The 21501-nt window shown below is 40.3% G+C and overlaps 1 long non-coding RNA gene across 1 annotated transcript in view; it reads right to left on the bottom strand.

The window, feature by feature from the left end:
• LOC122455885 overlaps positions 1-16204 on the bottom strand; it is an 83557-nt gene extending 67353 nt beyond the window's left edge. The window contains exon 1 of the long non-coding RNA XR_006274390.1: positions 15849-16204. This is a non-coding gene — a long non-coding RNA (uncharacterized LOC122455885). The remainder of the gene's footprint in view (positions 1-15848) is intronic.
• Between the last annotated feature and the right edge of the window lie 5297 nt (positions 16205-21501).

Below are 21501 nucleotides of genomic sequence, written 5' to 3'. Positions count from 1 at the left end.
TCCTAATTAATGCATTTCACATCTTCCTGGGAGGGTCAAATGATCTGGCTGATTCTGAAGCCGTTATGAAGGGTCCCTCTTTGAGCAGCCAGAGGAGCTGTCTCTGCATGAGATGTCAAAGGCTCACCTTATCTTATGATCTTTCATGGTCACATGAGAAAGGAGAGAGAGATGTGGGTACAACTCATTACCCTCCAGACCAGAGTGCAGCATTCAATGTGGTGCTGAGTCTTGATAAATTACCCTTTCAATCAAATCAGTATACAGAGAGGAATGCTATCTAACTTGCAATAATTCCCACAGAAGTTCAGCCAGGAGTGACAGATTAGACTAAAACTATGCAGCTAACATTTTACTTTGTGTGTTACTTGGCATTGCTTCTTTCTGTTGGGGGGGGGGGATAGACTTACTACTTGCAGTTACTCATCTACATCATCAGTGCAGATGTCAGGTTAGTACTGTAAGGAAGTGATCCCTTAACAGTTTTTCTGGTTTTGCATGGGGCAGAAGGAAAGAATTCTGGAAGGAATGTGGGCTTAAGATTTTCAAACAACACCGCACCTTTGGAAGTTAGAATTCCATTAGGGAAGCCATCCCCCAAAGAGTGCTGTCGGTCACAGTGACAATTCAATTCCTTTCCTCCATTTCACCACGCAGCTAACCCAATTGTAGTAGATAGGTTCAATCATGGCCTTGGAAGAGGAGGGGAAGGGGAAGTGTCAGTGGAACTGAAAATTATCATAGTGAGCTGGTAGTATCAAACTTGGTAGAGACAGAAGAGCTAATGCTGAGTGAAACGCATAGGGTCCTGGGAGGAAAGGAATGGCATGTTATGAAATGTGAGAACAAGGTCTTGAAGGGTGCCAACAATAATGAAAAATGTCACAAGAGGCTCTACTGAGACTATGTGGCTCTTTCACAGCAATGCGGCACCCCAAAGGACTAGGAATTTCAAATACAAGAAGCAATATAAACTCAGACTAGAAATAAAGGGCACATTTTAATAGCTAGGGTAACCACTGAACAGTTTGCCAGGGCATGTGTGGGATTCACCATCACTATACAAAGCCTTTTAGACAAACTTTGAATCTGTATTGAAAGATGCCTCATAACTCAACAAAAAGTTATGGGCCTGATGCAGAAGTTACTAAGTAAAATTCGATGGCCTGTATTATGCAGCAAGTCAGATCTTATTACAATAGTCCTTCTGGCCTCAAAAAGCTAAGAAAAGCAGCAGATGTAACTATCAGGGCTTGTCTACACTACAAAATTAGGTCAACTTAATTTAAGTCGACCTACAGCCAACACAATACTTCAATCGGCTGTTGGTGTCCACGCTACCCTCCTTCTGCTGGTGGAGCACGTTCTCACCAGGACCGCTTGCACTGACAGCAGAGAGTAGGGCACTGATAGCCACGTGGGGAATCACAGTTGGAGTCCTCCATCCGCAGGCCCTACTGCAGTTGTAGTGTCCCACAGAGCCCACAAATCAGAACGCCATAGTTAGAAAGGAATTTACAACAGCCAACAAGATAGCAGCATTGTACATGCTGGGGGAAGAAGTGCTAGTATAGGGGAGCAAATTGCACTGGAGTTCCCAAGCTTTCGGAAAAGCAGTACAGAAGACAGTAAAGCAGACCCTCCATCTAGACACGTGATAGGGAAAATTTTAGGACACAGGGACTAAAGGGGTGGCCTCTGAAGCTTAAACATCCAGCAGCAAGAGCATGCTGGACAGTAGCAATGAGCACTAAGGTTAACCACCGCTGCACAGCAGATGCTGAACATTGTTGATCACACAATTGCTGACTCCCAGGTTAACAGGCAGCACAGCCCTTGGTGAGTACACCTGTGATTGCATGAGGAACACATGTGGTTGTTGGGGTAGTTTGCTGAGCTACGCCATGATCTTGCCAGCGGATGTTGATGCCATCACAAAAGGGCCAAATTGGAGCAGATTACTGCTTCTTTAATTGGCACTTCGCCCATTGTTAAGTCGTATTCAAAGAGAAAATGTAAAGCAGAGACATTCGCCTTGCCGGTGCCCCTACAGAAAGCAGGTTGCTTTGGAGTTGCTAGAGCCATTAGCAGCAACATGCTGTCACCAAATCCTGCAAGGTGTGTCTTGGTATCACACTACAAAAATGAGAGAACAATGACTGTAGGTTTCACCAACCCCAAAGACCAGCCATCGGATTGGAAGGGGGCAATCAGGAGTGGGGATGCAGCAGGAGAAATATGGAAAACCTGAGATCTTTAATGGGCCAGGGGGGACATAGAAAAATCCTTCAAAACACTAGAAACCAGATTATATTTTCAAGGCTATCTATTCATTAAAGAGAGATGGAAACTTGCTGAGCTTTTTAAAAAGGACATTCATAAGCTTTAAAATACCAGGGATGGGTAACACCCCAAAGCCAGCTCTGAGCACAACTCAGACAAGTTCTGTAGGATTTGAGCCCTCATATTGCATTAGTGACTGTGCTTAAACATTAGAGCTGAGGTGGAAATCAAATGTTCTGTTTTGCAGGAAATTTCATGATTTTTTAAACTTTTTATTCCATTCCAAAATTGTTTAGTCAAATCAGTTTGTAAGCACCAGGAGGACATTAGAGTTTTAAGGAATAGTCAGCATGGATTTGTCAAAAACAAATAATGCCAAGCCATTTTTTGATAGGATTACTGACTTCATGGATGCGGGGTGGTGGGGGGGGGAGTAGACGTGCTATACCTTGTTTTTAGTAAGGGTTTTGACACTGTTCTGCAAGAAAACTAGGGAGATGTGGTCTAGATGAAATTACTAGAAGGTGGGAGGACAACTGCTTGAAAGACCACACTCAAAGAGTAGTTATCAATGGTTTGATGTAAAATTGGAAAGACGTATCTAATGTAGACATGGGGGGTCAGTCCTAGGTCTGGTAGTATTCAATATTTTCATTAATGACTTGGATAATGGAGTAGAGGGCATGCTTATAAAATTTGCAGATGACTCCAGCCTGGGAGGGGTTGCACGCACTTTAGAGGACAGATTTAAAATTCAAAATGACATTGACAAATTGGAGAATATGTTCTGAATTCAGTAAGATTAAATTAAATAAAGACAAGTCACATTGTAAGGGGGAAAAAAAATCAAATGCACAGAAAATGAGGAATAAATGTCTAGGTGAAAATGATCTGGAGTTATAGTGGACCACCAACTGAATACGAGTCATCAGTGTGATGGAGCTGCAAAAAAGGCTAATATGATTCTCGGGTGTATTGACAGGAGTGTTGTATGTAAGATACTGGAGATAATTGTCATGCTCTACTCAAGACTGGTGAGACCCCATCTGGAGTACTGTTTCCAATTCTGGGAACCACAATCTAGGAAAGATGTGGACAAATTGGAAGAGTCCAGAGGAGAGCAACAAAAATGATAGAAGGTTTAGAAAACTTGACCTATGAGGGAAAAAACCTGGGCATGTTTCGTTCTGAGGAAAAAAAGATGGCGGTGGGACCTGATAACAGTCGTTTTATAATGGGCTCTTATAAAGAGGAGGGTGATCAATTGTTCTCCATGTCCACTGACAGTAGGACAAGTAGTCAAATGCTTAATCTTCAGGAAGGGAGATTTCAGTTAGACCAGGGGTCAGCAATCTTCGGCATGTGGCCCATCAGGGTAATCTGGAAGTGGCGCAGGCTGCAGGGATGTGCTTTCCGCTTCCTTTGGCTCCCATTGGCCAGGAACAGTGAACTGCAGTGGACTGTGCCTGCAGATGGTCAATGTAAACAAAATGTCTTGCGGCCTGCCAGCGGGTTACCCTGAAGGGCTGCGTGCCGAAGGTTGCCAACTCCTGGGTTAGAGATAAGGAAAAACTTTCTAACTTGTAGGGGTAGTTAAGCTCTGGAATAGGTTTCCAAGGGAGGTCAGAGAGTAGTCATCACTGCAATCTTTTAAAAAACAAAGTTGGACAAACACCCATTAGGGATGGTCTAGTTTTCTTGGTCCTGCCACAGTGCAGGGGGCTGGGACTTGCCTTTTCAAGGTCCCTTTCAACCCTATACGTCTATGAAACCCAAAAATTTCCCACAAAATGACCACCCCTCCCCCCACAAAAGTCAACCAAAATGAAACATTTTGATGGATTCTAAACTAATTTTCATTTAGATTTTTCATAGTGTTGACATTTCAACATCAAAATGCTCAGTTCCCTCCCCCCGCTCCCAAAATGAAATTTTGACAAAGATGAAACATTTTCCCAAACATTTCACTTTTAGTTAAAATGGTATCTTTCATCAAAACTGTTTCAACAAAAAAATTTCCTGCCAGCTCTACTGAAGATGTTTCTCTACAAACAAACAACAAAGGAAGGTAATATTTCCAAAGTCTTAATGAAACTCCAGCCATCTTTGACTTCCCCCTCCATCCTCCCATTCTATATGCCCGAGGACTGAGAATTTACCTTTACAGACGCATATTTTGCGATGCATACCTCATCTTATAGATGGGCAGACAGAGCTCTGAACCTTTAAATTCCAAAAGGAGGACATTTTAATACAGCCTCTGGGACAAATAAGTCAAGGGCGCATTCAGTAAATTGTAGAAAAATGTGTCTTAGTAGAATTGACTGTACTATCCAACAAGACCTGTTTAGCAGGATTATACTCTATGGCTTATAAGAGTATTGATCTGTGTGTATTCATCGGTGGTGCTACATTCGTTTTAACATTGATCTCGGTTTCATTACACCATTGTATCATGCACTCCTTGTGTCATCTCCGTGTCCCCCTGTCCCTAAGCGCCTTCTGTTGCTTGAGATACACAAAGTCTCTAAGGTGCCACAAGTACTCCTTTTCTTTTTGCAAATACAGATTAACACGGCTGCTACTCTGAAACCTGTCACAAAGCATCTGTATATCTTGCAATTCAAAACAAAACCATTCCCAAAGTATATTTAGTCACACATGCATAAAAACACTTCTAAAATAATGTTAAGGGTCTACATTGTCTGAAACCCTGAAAAGCAAGCTAAATTTAGAGTGAAAAGGAACTGGCAAGTGCTTTTTAAATTTTATTTTTAAGATTTTTTTTCCTCTCTGCATTGTTTGTGTTACCTTTCAAAGATGCTTGAAAGTACCATTTCTTTCCCTAATGGCTTTGCTCTTTTCCATTTGGAAAACATTGATTTCAGTTTCCCTTGTGATTCTTATGCAGCAGAAGTAAACAGGACTCTGTTTAATATATATCCAGGTCGGTGTAATGCCATCAAACTCACTACAGCTCTGAAGAGTTGGTCTCTGTTAGCTCCTAGCACTGCTGCAGCATAATACACAATATTTGGGTCCTTCATACCAGATTGGCTATTGGTTTTAGGTTCTAATCTCAGCACCAGTAACCACACACCACACAACAGAACCACTAACCCAGGAACCTATCCTTGCAACAAAGCCCGTTGCCAACTCTGTCCACATATCTATTCAGGGGATACCATCATAGGGCCTAATCACATCAGCCACACTATCAGAGGCTCGTTCACCTGCGCATCTACCAATGTGATATATGTCATCATGTGCCAGCAATGCCCCTCTGCCATGTACGTTGGCCAAACTGGACACTCTCTACGTAAAAGAATGAATGGACACAAATCAGACGTCAAGAATTATAACATTCAAAAACCAGTTGGAGAACACTTCAATCTCTCTGGTCACTCGATCACAGACCTAAAAGTGGCTATACTTCAACAAAAAAGCTTCAAAAACAGACGAGAGACTGCTGAATTGGAATTAATTTGCAAACTGGATACAATTAACTTAGGCTTGAATAGAGACTGGGAATGGATGAGTCATTACACAAAGTAAAACTATTTCCCCATGGTATTTCTCCCTCCCACCCCACCCCCCACTGTTCCTCTGATATTCTTGTTAACTGCTGGAAATAGCCTACCTTGCTTGTCACCATGAAAGGTTTTCCTCCTTTCCCCCCCCTGCTGTTGGTGATGGCTTATCTTAAGTGATCACTCTCCTTACAGTGTGTATGATAAACCCATTGTTTCATGTTCTGTGTGTGTGTGTGTGTGTGTGTATATATAAATCTCTCCTCTGCTTTTTCCACCAAATGCATCTGATGAAGTGAGCTGTAGCTCACGAAAGCTTATGCTCTAATAAATTTGTTAGTCTCTAAGGTGCCACAAGTACTCCTTTTCTTTTTGCGAATACAGACTAACACGGCTGCTACTCTGAAAGCTGTAATATTAACTTCTTGGTTTTTTTATTAGTTGTATTATGATAGTGCCATGGAACCCCGAACATGGATCAGTAGGACCCCGTTGTGCTAGGGCTGTTCAAAGAAAACAAAAACGTGGTCCTGCCCTCAAAGGGCTCCCCAACTGAGTTGTGTGGTCTTGGGCATGTCCCATAGATGTTAAGGTCAGAAGGGATCATCATGATCATCTTATCTGATCTCCTGCACATTGCAGGCCACACAACCTCACACCCCCACTACTATAATAGACCCCTAGCCTCTAGCTGAGTTACTAAAGTCCTCAAATCATGGGTTAAAGACTTCAAGTTACAGAGAATCCACCATTTACACTAGTTTAAACCTGCAAGTGACCCATTCCCCATGTTTCAGAAGAAGGCAAATAACCTCCAGAGTCTCTGCCAATCTAACCTGGGGAAAAATTCCTTCCCGAAACCCCAAATATGGCAATCAGTTAGACCCTCAGCTTGTGGGCAAGACCCACCAGTCAGACACCTGGGAAAGAATTCTTAGTGGTAACTCAGAGCCCTCCCTATCTAGTGCCCCATATCTTCCTTGGTCTAAATTTTGTTCATAATTACATTGGTACAATTTAGAGAGAGAGCATCACCTTATGAATGTCTCACCTTTCCAATGTTTGAGAGGAGGATACTCCTGTCTTGCAGGAGTACTAATGTGTAAGCAGTGCTTTGAAAATGCTAATATTAGTGCTACGTATTATTACATGGATATTTTGAGCAGAGGTGTGTTGAATTAACATGGAGGGTATTTCCACCATCAGTCTCTCCCATTTTCCACCACTTTCTTCCTTTTAAGTACGACTTTGCTACTTTTAATTCTTGCCATTCCAAGCCTCAGAACTTCAGCTACTGAAGGGTGTATCATGGACCTTACCCAATGTCCTCTGACGTAAATGGGAATCTTTCCATTAACTTCAGTAACCAGTGAATCAGACACTACATGCAGCTAGATGTTTCACATGTCCCTATGACAAACTCTAGCTCTTTAAGCGTTTCCCCAGCCTGAGCATTACATACCAAGCTTATGATGCATGTCTTATGATTAAACACCAGAGTGCCACAAGGTGATTTGATGAGTCATGGCAGTCAGTTATTCCATACAGTGCTTTAGTTAATCAACAACATGTTATTTTACTTAAGAGGACTATTTGACTGAAGGAACTAATTAGGCCAATCAGTAAATGTGGCCTAATAATTAGTAAATCTCCCATGAAAATTCTTACCAAGAAATATCCCAGAGTGCTTGCAGTTTTTTTTGCTTGTCCTTCCATTTATTTGGTTTTTCTATATGCAGTTGATAGTCTGTCAGCTTCAATTGTATGCAGTCAGCAAGACCTGATTGTTACACGAGTTACAACTATATTTTTCTGTGCGTGTGAATATACGTAGATGGCTTTCTTTGTATAAACTATCTACGAGGATGTAGGTATATCTAACAATGCTCATGAGCTCTGGAACCACTAACATTTGCAAAGTTTCCTGATTACACACTTCAGGTAACTTCAGTGCGAGTTTTACCTAGTAAAGAGCATAAGATTGGGCCATAAACGTTAAATATGGCTACTGCAATAATTTGGAAGTCAATATGGAACAGGGCAAAGCTATTCTACTAAATTCCAACTTAAACATTCCTTACTATTGAGACATTCTAAGCACAATTCAGAAAATACACAACATAAATGACCAGTTAGTTGCCTATATCAACAAAACTGGTCTGCTTACACAATATAACCAATGTATGTTTAAATATAGAAGGGAAAAAGTTCTGTTTAATGCCTGCTCAAAGTTGGTAACTTGTTTTAATAATCTATTTAGATTTCATTAATTAGGACTTCATTAACCCTATTTATACATGTGTTTTAGAGATTCTTAAATTGTCTCTTACATGAATTAATTACCATCAAAAAAAGAAAATCTAGATATTTAATGAACAGAGGTTTCAGTAAAAATTGTTACACTATGTAACAAAGGAAATAAAATAATTCATATTTTTGCTCCTCATGTATTCAGGGGCTGACGGCTGGTAAGTTTATTATTCTGTATGTTTCACTTTATCACCTTTCTTTTCTCTTCTTCTAAAGGATTTGTAACTTTACAACATTTTGGTGTCCATCAAAATCTCCAACAGAGAAATCTCACTGAGCAAACTATTGATATCACTGCTACCTATTCTGTCATTCTTGGAGTGTGTTCAACCTCAAATTTAGGATTTCTCAGTGGGAGAAGAAGATGGGTCTTTGGTGAGAAGAGTCACTTTGTCACACAGCTTGATGGCAACCTATTATAAATCTTATGTCTTGGCCTTTGATGTTGCATTTATTTAGTTTAAAATTCAAAAACTAGTTACAATCAGTACTGCAAGGTCAGCTTTGATATGGAAAGCTTTCCATAAAGCTTTCCTTTCTGTGCTTTTTGCATCCTCATTGCTAACTAACCATTTATTTTAAAAAGGAAGAAGTCAAACACACAGAGTTAAGGAGTGATTTAGCTTCTGTAAGGTGGTGGCAGATTGAAAGCTGCAGCTGCTTAGCTAACAGCACTTGAAAAATACATATCCAGAGAGTCAACAAGAATCGTGAAATGAGGCCTGAAATGCACACTGTACATGACAAGTTGCTAGAGTATGGCATCACTTATACGGTGATCCTATACATTGTGCCTCTACTGAAAGATTTTCAAAATTCTTTCTTTGGTGAAGATATTGCTTGTCTGAAAATGTGTACAAATAAATTGTGTATAAGAGGCAAGGGTTGGCAGTAACAGTCAGTTGTGCAGATGCAAGGGTCATCCTTACCCTTCCCTTGTGCCCCTGCACAGAGACTGGAAACAACCAGATACCTTGTGCTCAGGGGGTGAAACCCGGTCTCCATTGCAGTCAATGGCAAAGCACTCATCAGCCTCAAATGGGACCAGGATTTCACCCTGAGAGTCTTAAGGCTAGTGTCAAAAGCAGCATTAGACTTCTGACAGGTGATGGAGGGTTATGACCTATCCCATCTCCACAATGGGATGATGCTGGGCTCTTGATCCCTGCACTCTAGAAGGAAAAGTGCCCACACACACCCCTCCTATATCTCTCACTAAAGTGATGCACTTTGTGATGCCCCTCAATGTAGGGCTGTGTCCAAACAGCCCCAACTGAACTCAGATTAAGTGCTGTTTGCAGGCTACCGCAGCTAGCCATTTTTTATAGATGTAATGGCCAGGGACAAACAGATTTTTTGTTTTGGACCAGGGATCTCAAACTCAGACCACCACGAGAGCCACACGAGGACTAGTACTTTGGCCTGAGGGCTGCATCACTGACCTTTTCATAAAGGTACAAAAGCCCCTGGCCCCGACCCACTCCATGAGGCCCCGCCTCTTCCCACCCCTTCCCCACACCCATTTCAACCCCTTTCCCAAAGTCCCCACCCCAACTCTGCACCCATTCCAAACCCTTCCCCAAATCCCTGCCCCGTACCAGCCTCTTCTTTGCCTCCTCCCCTGAGCACGCAGCTCCCCGTTCCTCCCCCCTCCCTCATGGAAATTGCTAAGTGCCACCAAACAGCTATTTGGTGGGGGAAGTGCCTGGAGGTAGGCAGAGAAGCAGGGACATGTCCTAACTACTGGGCTAAAAGTTATAAAAGGGCAGAAGGAAGCAGCATTAGCAGCTCCACTTCCTCCTGCTGCTGCTGCTTTGTGAATGGCTGAAATAATCAAGTCAAGTCTGTCAATAGTTTCTGATCAACAGAAACTGCATTTTCTGTCAAACAAACTATTCACCTGAAAAATCTTTTCCAGCTTTACCTTCCTGTACCTGTTTCTCTTCCCATCCTTTGTCTTGGCTACTTAGACTGCAATTAATCTCTTGGGGGGCAAAGACCATCTTTTTCTATGTGTTTGTACAGTACCCAACACACTGAGCTTTCAGTGAAGGCTTCTAGGCATGGCTGTAATACAAGTAATAATACTTCTTCTCTGGGCTCAGTTATATTGCAGTCAAAATGAAAATGAACAGATTGAAGACCAGGGCCAGTTGGATGTTCACAGTGTAAGTAGGTGCATAAATAGATAAGGGAGTTTTTTCCTTTTCTTCCTCACTACCAGAGCAACATCATAAAAGTCCTTTTAATGTAGTTTAGTGCCATGAAGATTAAAGCATAATTGAAATGCTGATATTAAAAAAAAAATGTCAAAAAAACTAAGAAAAATAAAGGCAGTTATGGTCTGTCAAATACATACAACTTGTTATGAAGCTTCGCAGCACGAGTGTTCTCTCTCAAATTAGCTTAATTTTATTCTGATCATAAATAGAAATAATGAAAACCCAGCAACCTAGGATCATAACAGTTTATAAATGGCTATGGACAATTGTAAGGAAGGTGCTAGCTTGCTTGGATTGTGGTAAAGTGGAGAGATAAACAGTGGATTTATTTCCCCTTCCCCTGAAGACACTTCACTTACAACTGACAGGGAAACAGGCTTTGTGAGGGTAGAAGGCAAACTGCACACTAACAGATTTAAATGGCTTGCATAGAAACACAGGTTTTCAAGATGGAAAGGCTTATTACAATTAGTCCAGCCTACACCCCTTCACAACATTCTCAAGGGGCCAAATTCTCAGGTGATGTAAACTGGCATAGTTCCATCGATTTCAATAGCACAACACAAGGTTATAGCATTGGTTTAGGAGCGGGATGCAGGTGTCTGTGGGATATGAGAAATCACTCCAGCAACTGGCTGTCACTTCCTTTGGGGTAGACTTTCTCAGCCCAATGGTCTCAGCATTCCTTTGTCCATTAGCTACTTGACCTCTGCATTCCTGGATCTCTTAGGTAAAGTGCACCTGTTGTGTGCCGCTGAATATGGTAGCACAGCAGAGGTATATATGGGGAATAGCAGTGAATGGGTTAAAAATTGTCCATCTCCTCCTATTCTTGGAAACTTTGTATCCTTAAAGCGACTTTCCTCAAGTCAAACAATCCACATTCTCACAGCTCTTAAAACCAATCAACCAACAACAAAAATCCTTAAAGCAAGCACAATTTTAAAGAAGGAAACTAACTGTTGAGCTTAACAGAAGTTATGGGTGGGATGCAGAAATTCCTGGATAAGGCGCTGTTACACAAGAGGTCAGAGAGTGATCAAAATGATTTCTTTTAACCTAACAAAAAAACCTCTCTGAATTGTCAGGTGTAGAACATATTCTAGATTTGAAAACAGAACATGATATTTTTGATGTTCAGATTTCATTTAGTGCAGATAAAACACGAGTTCAAGGCTATTTGGTCCCATTTGGGTTTTGATCTAATTCCTTCCATTATTCTAGTATGTAAGAATTGTGGGGGTTTTTTTCAAAACAAGAATCATTATTGTGCCAAACTAAGTGGTAAAATGACGGCATAAAGCATGAAGGCAAAAGTGGGGGAGAGAGAGTAAAAAGAAGCCATTGAAAGATAGAACGGGTACAGAAAAGTATTTCACATAGGCTAGATTCACTGGGGCTCCCACAGAAAAGCCTGGATCACTGTCTTTCAAGGAGCTATAGCCTATGAAAATACAAAAATTACCTCTTACCTGAAGCAGTTACAAGATTATAGTTGCCCATCTGTAATGAAAATGAAATGTTTTTGCTCATAAAGAATGAATGATGTCTAGAGTCCACATTTAAAAAAGAGCCCATTAAAATTTATTCAGAAATGCCATTGTCCAAATTACCTTGCCAAAGGTTCTGGCTATATATGCCTTTGACTGCATGACTTTTCACTAAAACTTAAAAAATATTTCCATGGCAACCACTGCATCACATTACAAAGACATACATACTCTACTTAAATCTTTAAGGAGGCAGGGAATGGTGGAGAAATTACACCTTAATTTATCTTTACAAAATTGGATTTCATTTCCTATTATTAAATCAATCAGTGGGGAAGGTTGTTCGTTTTTTAGAAATTATAATTTTACTTTTTTTAATTACATGCATGCATCTTCCAGGAAATGAATGGTTAATTGAAAGGCAACTCTTACCAAACTATGAGGTATTACTGTACAACAAAACAGTTCTGTCGTGAAGCTGTTCTCCTTGTGGAAGACATTCCATTAATCAATCAGATAAGAGCAAGGAACTGTAGACGAGGAAGAATGGGAAGTGGATGACTGTATTATTGAATTCTATCTTCCTTGTTTCTTCATTAGAGGGTATCTACTTTTCCCCATTTATATCATAGTAAAACAGTGATCAATAAAAAAATCACATTACTCATGCAAAGCATGTACTACACTACATTCTTTAAAATAAAATCAGTTACATTTCCACCCCTCCCCCTTTGAATTTAACCATTTACATTCCATGGAGATAGCTGACACTGAGTTATCATTCCATAACTGTTTTTAATTGCAGCTGAATACATTCACGCTTGAGATATCACTTGTCTTCCTAAGCCCTGAATCTACATTGTGATCCATGCAGGTGGACCACAGTGCAGGATCAGGGCCTTGGAATGCAAGATCCCTCCATCAGAGACTTTGTTGACTTACCTGCTGGTACCGATAGTACCCCTAGCCCTTGTTAGGGTTCACACAATGTTGCTGTGATATCAATATTAGCCCACCTCCCTGCAGTACTTAAGATAAAATATGTTCTTAATGCTGGGCTCACTCAGCACAACACACATGTGCACAGCTTGCAGTACCCTGGTTGGACTGATTCAATGTGTCTGCTCGCTCTGAAACAGCATTGTTACAGCATTCCAATAGGTTTCAGAGTAGCAGCCGTGTTAGTCTGTATTCGCAAAAAGAAAAGGAGTACTTGTGGCACCTTAGAGACTAACAAATTTATTAGAGCATAAGCTTTCGTGAGCTACAGCTCACTTCATCGGATGCATTCCAATAGTTGCATCAGAGGCAGCAAACCATGGTGCTGCCATTTTTCACATTGGACTTGATGCTGCTCTTGCTCAAACTGGTTTTATACCACTGTAGCAGCAGAATTAATAACACCTCGCTCTTATCTATATGCATCCGATGAAGTGAGCTGTGGCTCACGAAAGCTTATGCTCTAATAAATTTGTTAGTCTCTAAGGTGCCACAAGTACTCCTTTTCTTCTTATCTATATGCTTTCCATCAGTAGTTCTCAAGGAACTTTACAACAAGGGCTGGTGTCATTATCTCCTTTCCTTTAGGGTTACTCCCTGTTTACATCCATAGGAAATAAGACCACTCTCTCCATGGAGACATGGCAACTGCTAAACACTACACATCTTAGTCTGCCACTTCACCTCCATTTTGTGTTGTTCCTTCCTCTTCTAACAGAGGTTCACACATAGTCCATCCTCTCCACCCCACCAATCTTGAGCTCCAGAGACAGAAAGACTAAGGCTTTACCCCATCTTCTGTTGGCACCGCTGAGATACTGGGGAGCACAGTCGATACCTCAATCCTGCGTTCGAGCCCCAGGTCCTACACAGAGGAGTGGCCAGATGCTTCCTCTCTTATCTGTCCTGCACCTATCTGCAACCTGGCTTTTCAGGTTCACAGACTTCTCATTTCTTCCATGGCTTGTTTCTGCTTAAGCCCAACAGTTGTTTTGGCTCCCCCCTGGGAGACTGCTTTTTCCCCAGAAGTTAGCTGCCTAGCTTCAGAGTGCCATGGAGAGCCCATACCCTGGTCTACCTCCCTCTGTGGAAAAAAAAATAGTCAGCCCCTCGTATAGCAATGGCCTCATCCAGATTTCTGTCACTTATCTTTTGGTCACCTGATTCAAGCACAGGTCAGAACAGAGGCTTTCAGGCCCAGCTCACCTTCTGACAGTAATGTTGACTACTTAAATCTCCATAACATTGAGTATGATCCGTGCCACAATTGACTAAGAGCTCCATATAAAGAACTACTCACAAGATGACATTCGTAAGGCCAAAACCAGGAAGAACGCTGCATTTTTTTGAACACCATTTACTGGCACCTCATCTATTAACTATTTCCATATGCAGACATTTTCAGAGACCACTGTCACAACAATAAATCAGTGTTAAGAGAAGATGGAAAATTAAACTTGGCACTGCTTACAGACGATATCTAGGTTGGAAATTATCTGAGCAGCTGCACTTCCATAAGAATTTTCTATTCCCCAAATATGACACCAAATCCTGGGGCCTTTACACAGTCCTTACTTTGGGGGTTGGGAGGAAATCAAATAGAAGTCAATGGGACTTTGACTAAGTAAAGACTGTTGGAGTTGGCTCTTGTATTTGGAGGGTTTCACTGAAAAGCTTCCTAGAGGAAGTGAAAAGTATCACTCCCTCATACATTGTCCACACCAGAAATCCTCTAAGAGCAGTGCCAAGCTTACGTTGCCCTCTCACTGTAACAGCGTATCTGGGGGAGGGGGAAGGCAGAGGTCTCTCTCTCAACAATAAATGTTACCTGTGTGATATAAACCAGATACAACTTGCAGAACAGTGTTACACTTAATGTTATGCATAATGTTTATTGCTTTGCCTCCAATTCTCATTTCTCTTCTATATCTGAAGTCCTCCTTTTTTATTGCTTAAATGAGAAAATAATTTGTAGCATCAATATTCTGTTTCTCTTCACTAAAATATTAGCAATTAAACAGCAACTTCAATAGTATACTTTCCCAAAGATATAACTAAGAGAAAAAATAAAACACCCAACTAGAACAAATGCTACTAGAATGGGGCAGCTGTAAGAGTCATTTTCCACAGAAAACAACAACAACAACATTTCAATGAAAACAGTTTTGACCAGTAGTTTGGGTAGGTTGTGTTTCCATATTTGAACTTTGACAATTAAATATATGAACCTTCTGATGCATACTCCCAATCACATTACTTGGGCTTTCTCCTTGTGTTCTGTTTCTTTATTGTTTGTTTATTTTTTAAGTTTTTCTTTCCTCAAGTCACTCAACATCACATTTCCCTAATTTCTCTCTTCCCAGCTGCTAGACTCTAGGGGCAGTCCTATTAGAAACTTCATGCATAACAGCTTTATTATGCAACCAACTGCTCCATGTATATGATACTTTGCTTAGTAAAGGATACATGTTATTTTCTTGTTAAACACTCCTTTTCTTTAGATACTTCAGTAGGAATCATAAGACCATCATCAAGATCTCTTCTATTTGAAGAGTTCCCAGGGAGATTCATGAATGATTTTTTGTTTTTGTTTATTTGATACTGTTTTTGCAATAAACATGAAGCCATCTGTTCCTCTGAAGATGTGCCAAATTAATTGAAAATAATTCATTCAGGTAGTCAGTGAACCACAAATCTGCAGGTTTAAGGATGCTGGGAGGTTTCAGCTGTGAACACTATGTGTACCAGATATGTACGCAGTTTGGATTAGATTTGATCAAAACAGTGGACTCTGAGAAGTTCAAGTGTCAAAGTTCTGTGCAGAAAAGATACCCCCCCACACACACAGCCCCCCCCAGCCCCCACGATAGCGTTAGCCAACAAAAACTCGTACTGCATGTGAACAAGGCCAATTCAGACAAGTCAGAAAGTAATTACAATGGATGTTAATGATTTTTGTATATGTAGCAGGGTTGGCCTCTACAGCACCCCTTCTCACCAACCATGACACTTACCCTGCTTCAGTTTCCCTCAAAGTCTTCAACCATCTGCAAGGGGTCTACTGCTGAGGTGATGAAGCCTTCTGGTTAAATCACACCAAAGTTCTACACCTTTTGGAGTATCAAAGTTCCAAAACAAATATATCAATCAAAAAGGAGAGTCCTCTATCCCAATCCACAGCTAGACACTGCCTTTCTACTGTGAGTCCGTCTTTTCTAGCTAATGCTCATCTGGGGTCCCTGGTACAGGCCAATCTTCCATTAAGGAGTTTCTGACAGGCACCAGTCTCCCTCAGCAACAAGAGATGAGTCATTACAAATGAATTCAAATGAACATCTGGCTTCAGGCCTCTTTCCCTCAGGGAGATCTTGACCAGCAGCAGCCCAAGTGAGCTTCCTAACTCTAGCCAGGCTATTCTCACCAAGTAAGAGCTAAAGATCTGCTTTCCTCAGTGAGTCACTGAGCCAGTTTTTCCTTTTTAACTCATTCTTCCAGGCCTGACACCTATTACAGGTGTAGCAGGGCAAGGCTGATTAATGAGAACTTGTGGTTTCAATGTTTTGTCCAGCCTGAGTCTTGTTTCAAAACAGCACTATGTTAAGTGCACCTGGGACCCTTTAATAATGACAGGTTTCATAGTAGCAGCCGTGTTAGTCTGTATTCGCAAAAAGAAAAGGAGCACTTGTGGCACCTTAGAGACTAAAATTTATTTGAGCATAAGCTTTCGTGAGCTGCATCCGATGAAGTGAGCTGTAGCTCACGAAAGCTTATGCTCTAATAAATTTGTTAGTCTCTAAGGTGCCACAAGTACTCCTTTTCTTTTTGCGAATACAGACTAACACGGCTGCTACTCTGAAACAGTGTTTACTGTTTGTTTGCATTTAGGGTTATCACTTAAAACCTAAAATCAGAAACCCCCTATATATTTTCAGGGTAAGTGATGAAATACAAGATATCTATGCATTATATTTATGGCACGGTTTTTTTATTCCTCCGCGTAACAGTTATTATGCTATTTCCCACTTCAGGTCCTAATTTTCTCCCCACTTTTTTTTTTTTTTTTTAAATGTCTCTTAGTAAAAAGCTGATTTATTCTAGAGAGAGAGCTTTCTGTGGTTGTCCCATATATTTTGTCTTATTTCCTCTATTCCTTAGATTTGAGATATAATTTGTAACCATATATTTTGATAATTGGTGTCCCACATGGGGAAGTTTCACTATAACAGGGAAAGTTGTGGCATAATTATTTTGCCTAATTCGCATAATAAGATCAGGTACTCAGGTGTGTCCAGACAGGTCAGTTGTTTTAGTCTGGCCCTGCTCTAAAAGAAACATGTTGTATTCCTTTAGCATGATGCATTTGCTGTAGGTTTTGAACCTTTAGTTTAGCTTCAGCATTAATTCTTCTGTAGCTGTATTGTGCGAAAACATAATTTGAAGGCTTATTACTTTTTACGTAGGGAGGCCGATTCCTTCTTTAAAATGAAAAACAAAGCTTTTGCTTTTGCATGCTTCTCTCTTTAGTGTTAGATACAGGTAAGCAGAAGTGAGACTGGTATTAAATATAGCCCAAGAACAATTATGAGAAAAAATAATGTTGTTTTAAACCACCACATTAAGCCTTCCAAAGCTGTAACAGCTGAATGTTCATTACAGTGTTATTAAATGGCTATTCTATCAATAGCTCTGGCATTAAAGTTGCTATTAATGCTTTGTTAAGTTTTCATGCACAACACACAAAAATGAGCTGCAGCACCAAGAAAGCATCAAAAATGACATATGCTTTTCATATATTAATATGTTAGTAACTCTAATAAGGGTGTATTTGCATTTTCTAAGATCTACATATGATGAATCGGTGTTTCACTGGAAAAAAAACTGCCACGCAAATCAAAATATTGGCATTAAACGGCACAGCAGGTTATTGTATATTGTAATGATTAAGTAAAGTGTAAGCTTGTGAATCAAATGCATGTTTCATATGAACCATGTGTCACATGAACTACAATCTCCAGAAGAGCTATTAATATTCACAGTATTAAAGACACATATATACACCTTTAAGAATGATCTGAAATAAGTTCTCTAAGATATAGTGAATTTAAAGTTTCAGTATCCCAATCTCTGTGTAAACAAATGCCTCATCCTCCTGGAAAAAAGACAGACTCAGATCTCTAACAACATTTAAATCATTTATGTCAAGTCCTGGTGATTGGTGAAATACTGGACCTGAAACGTGTCACTGGTCAAGAATAGACTATTGTTCTTAGAGCACATCAAGCTTTTTGTTTGTTTGTTTTTTTGGGGGGGAGTAGGGAAGGGAGGAAGAAGAAAATGTTCCCTGGCTAGTTAATTTTTTAAAAAGGCAGCTGTTGGGGAATGGGGTTGAAATAAGAACTAGTCCTGCAGAGATGAATTAGATAGAATGTACACAAGTTGATCAAAGATACAAGATAAATTAAATGCATTACATTTTTCTTCATGTTGTAGTGTGGATGCCATAAGAATGACCATACTGGGTCAGACCAATGGTCCATCTAATCCAGTATCCTGTATCCCAACAGTGGCCAGTGCCAGATGCCTCAGAGGGAATGAACAGAACAGGGCAATCAAGTGATCAATCCCCTTGTTATCCAGTCCCAGTTTGACAGTCAGAGCATTGACTTGCATCCCTGACCATCTTAGCTAATAGCCATTGATGGACCTATCCTCCATGAACTTGTCTAGTTCTTTTTGGAACTGAATTATGTCTTTGACCTTCACAGCATTCCCTGGAAATGAGTTCCATAGGTTGACTCTGGCATTGTGTCAAGTAGTACTTCCTTATGTTAGTTTTAAGCTGCTGAATATTAATTTCATTAGGTGACCCCCCTGGTTCCTGAGTTATGTGAAGGGATAAATAACACTTCCCTATTCAGTTTCTTGACACCATGCATGATTTGATAGACCTCTATCATATCCTCCCTTAGGCATCTCTTTTCCAAACTCAACAGTCCCAGTCTTTTTAATCTCTCCTCATATGGAAGCTGCTCCATACCCTTAACCATTTTTGTTGCCCTTTTCTGCACTTTTTCCATTTCTAATGCATCTTTTTTGAGGTGGGGTGACCAGAACTGCATGCAGTATTCAAGACAGAAAATATCAGAATGCCACTGTGTATAAATCCATGGTATGCATACTGTGGATTTATACAGTGGCATTCTGATATTTTCTGTCTTATCTATCCCTTTCCTAATAGTTTCTAACATTAGCAGCTTTTTTGACTGCTGCTGCACATTGAGCAGATGTTTTCAGAGAAGTATCAGGGTGTAGCCATGTTAGTCTGTATCCACAAAAACAACAAGGAGTCTGGTGGCACCTGAAAGGCTAACAGATTTATTTGGGCATAAGCTTTCATGGGTAAAAACCCATTTCTTCTGATGCACCTGAAGTGGTTTTTTACCCACAAAAGCTTTTGCCCAAATAAATCTGTTAGTCTTTAAGGTGCCACCGGACTCCTTGTTGTTTTCAGAGAACTAGCCATTACTTTCCACTTATCAACACTTTCATCTACCATTTTCTTGCCCAGTCATCTAGTTTTGTGAGATCTCTTTGTAATTCTTTGCAGTGAACTTTGCACTTAATTATCTTCGGTAATTTTGAACAGGAGTACTTGTGGCACCTTAGACTAACAAATTTATTAGAGGTTTCAGAGTAGCAGCCGTGTTAGTCTGTATTCGCAAAAAGAAAAGGAGTACTTGTGGCACCTTAAAGACTAACAAATTTATTAGAGCATAAGCTTTCGTGAGCTACAGCTCACTTCATCGGATGCATTTGGTGGAAAAAACAGAGGAGAGATTTATATACACACACACAGAGAACATGAAACAATGGGTTTATCATACACACTGTAAGGAGAGTGATCACTTAAGATAAGCCATCACCAACAGCAGGGGGGGGAAAGGAGGAAAACCTTTCATGGTGACAAGCAGGTAGGCTAATTCCAGCAGTTAACAAGAATATCAGAGGAACAGTAAGCTTTCGTGGGCTACAGCCCACTTCATCGGATGCATAGAATGGAGCATTTAGTAAGAAGATATATATACACATACAGAGAAGTTGGAAGTGGCCATACAGACTGTGAGAGGCTAATTAGTTAAGATGAGCTATCAGCGGCAGGAGGAAAAAAAATTTTTTTTGTAGTGATAATCAAGATGGCCCATTTAGACAGTTGACAAGAAGGTCTGAGGATACTTAACATGGGGAAATAGATTCAATATGTGTAATGACCCAGCCACTCCCTGTCTCTATTCAAACCCAAGTTAATGGTATCTAGTTTGCATATTAATTCAAGCTCAGCAGTTTAAACATTGCAACATTGTACATTGGCCAAACCAGACAGTCTCTATGCAAAAGAATAAATGGACACAAATCTGACATCAGGAATCATAACATTAAAAAACCGGTAGGAGAACATTTCAACTGCTCTGGCCACTCAGTAAAAGATTTAAGGGTGGCAATTTTGCAACAGAAGAGCTTCAAAAACAGACTCCAATGAGAAACTGCTGAGCTTGAATTAATATGCAAACTAGATACCATTAACTTGGGTTTGTATAGAAACTGGGAGTGGCTGGGTCATTACACATATTGAATCTATTTCCCCAAGTTAAGTATCCTCACACCTTCTTGTCAACTGTCTAAATGGGCCATCTTGATTATCATTACAAAAGTTTTTTTCTCCTGCTGATAATAGCTCATCTTAACTAATTAGCTTCTCACAGTTTGTATGGCAACTTCCAACTTTTCTGTATGTGTGTATATATCTTCTTACTATATGTTCCATTCTATACATCCGATGAAGTGGGCTGTGGCCCATGAAAGCTTATGTTCTAATAAATTTGTTAGTCTCTAATGTGCCACAAGTACTCCTGTTCTTTTTGTGGATACAGACTAACACGGCTGCTACTCTGAAACCTGTCCTTAGGTAATTTTGTATTTTCTGCAAACTTTGCTACCTCACTGTTTACCCCTTTTCCCAAGTCATTTATGACTATGTTGAACAGCACTGATCCTAGTGCATATCCTTAGAGGACCCCTCTATTTACCTCTCTCTATTTTGAATACTGACCATTTATTCCTACCCTTTGTTTCCTATTTTTTAAACCAGTTACTGATCCATGACAGAACCTTCCCTCTTATCCCAAGACTGATTACCATGCTTAAGAGCCTGTGGTGTGGGACCTTGTCAAAGGCTTCCTGGAAGTCCAGACAGACATATCAACTTAATAACCCCTATCCACACATTTGTTGACGCTTCAAAGAATTCTAACATTAATGATTTCCATTCACAAAAGTCTTGTTAACTCTTTCTCAACATATCATATTCATCTAGGTGTCTTATTAATAAGACAAGGTAGGCATTTTTTATTGGACCAGCTTCTGCTGGGGAGAGGGACAAGCTTTCGAGCTTACACAGAACTCTTCTTCCTGACTGCTTAAGCTCTGTGTAAGTTGAAAGCTTGTCTCTTAACAAGTGAAGTTGGTCCAATAAAAGATATTTCTTCACCCACCTTGTCTCTCTAATATCCTGAGACCAACATGGGTACAATGATACTGCATATCACATGTTATTAAATGGATTAGAATGAATACGAAGAATTTTAAGTTTTCCACATGCACAATTAATGT

The sequence above is a fragment of the Dermochelys coriacea genome, chromosome 9, assembly GCF_009764565.3.
Source record: "Dermochelys coriacea isolate rDerCor1 chromosome 9, rDerCor1.pri.v4, whole genome shotgun sequence".
In the NCBI taxonomy this organism is placed as follows: domain Eukaryota; kingdom Metazoa; phylum Chordata; order Testudines; family Dermochelyidae; genus Dermochelys; species Dermochelys coriacea.
Note: the sequence above shows the minus strand (reverse complement) of the source record. Positions and strands in the feature narration are given on the sequence as shown.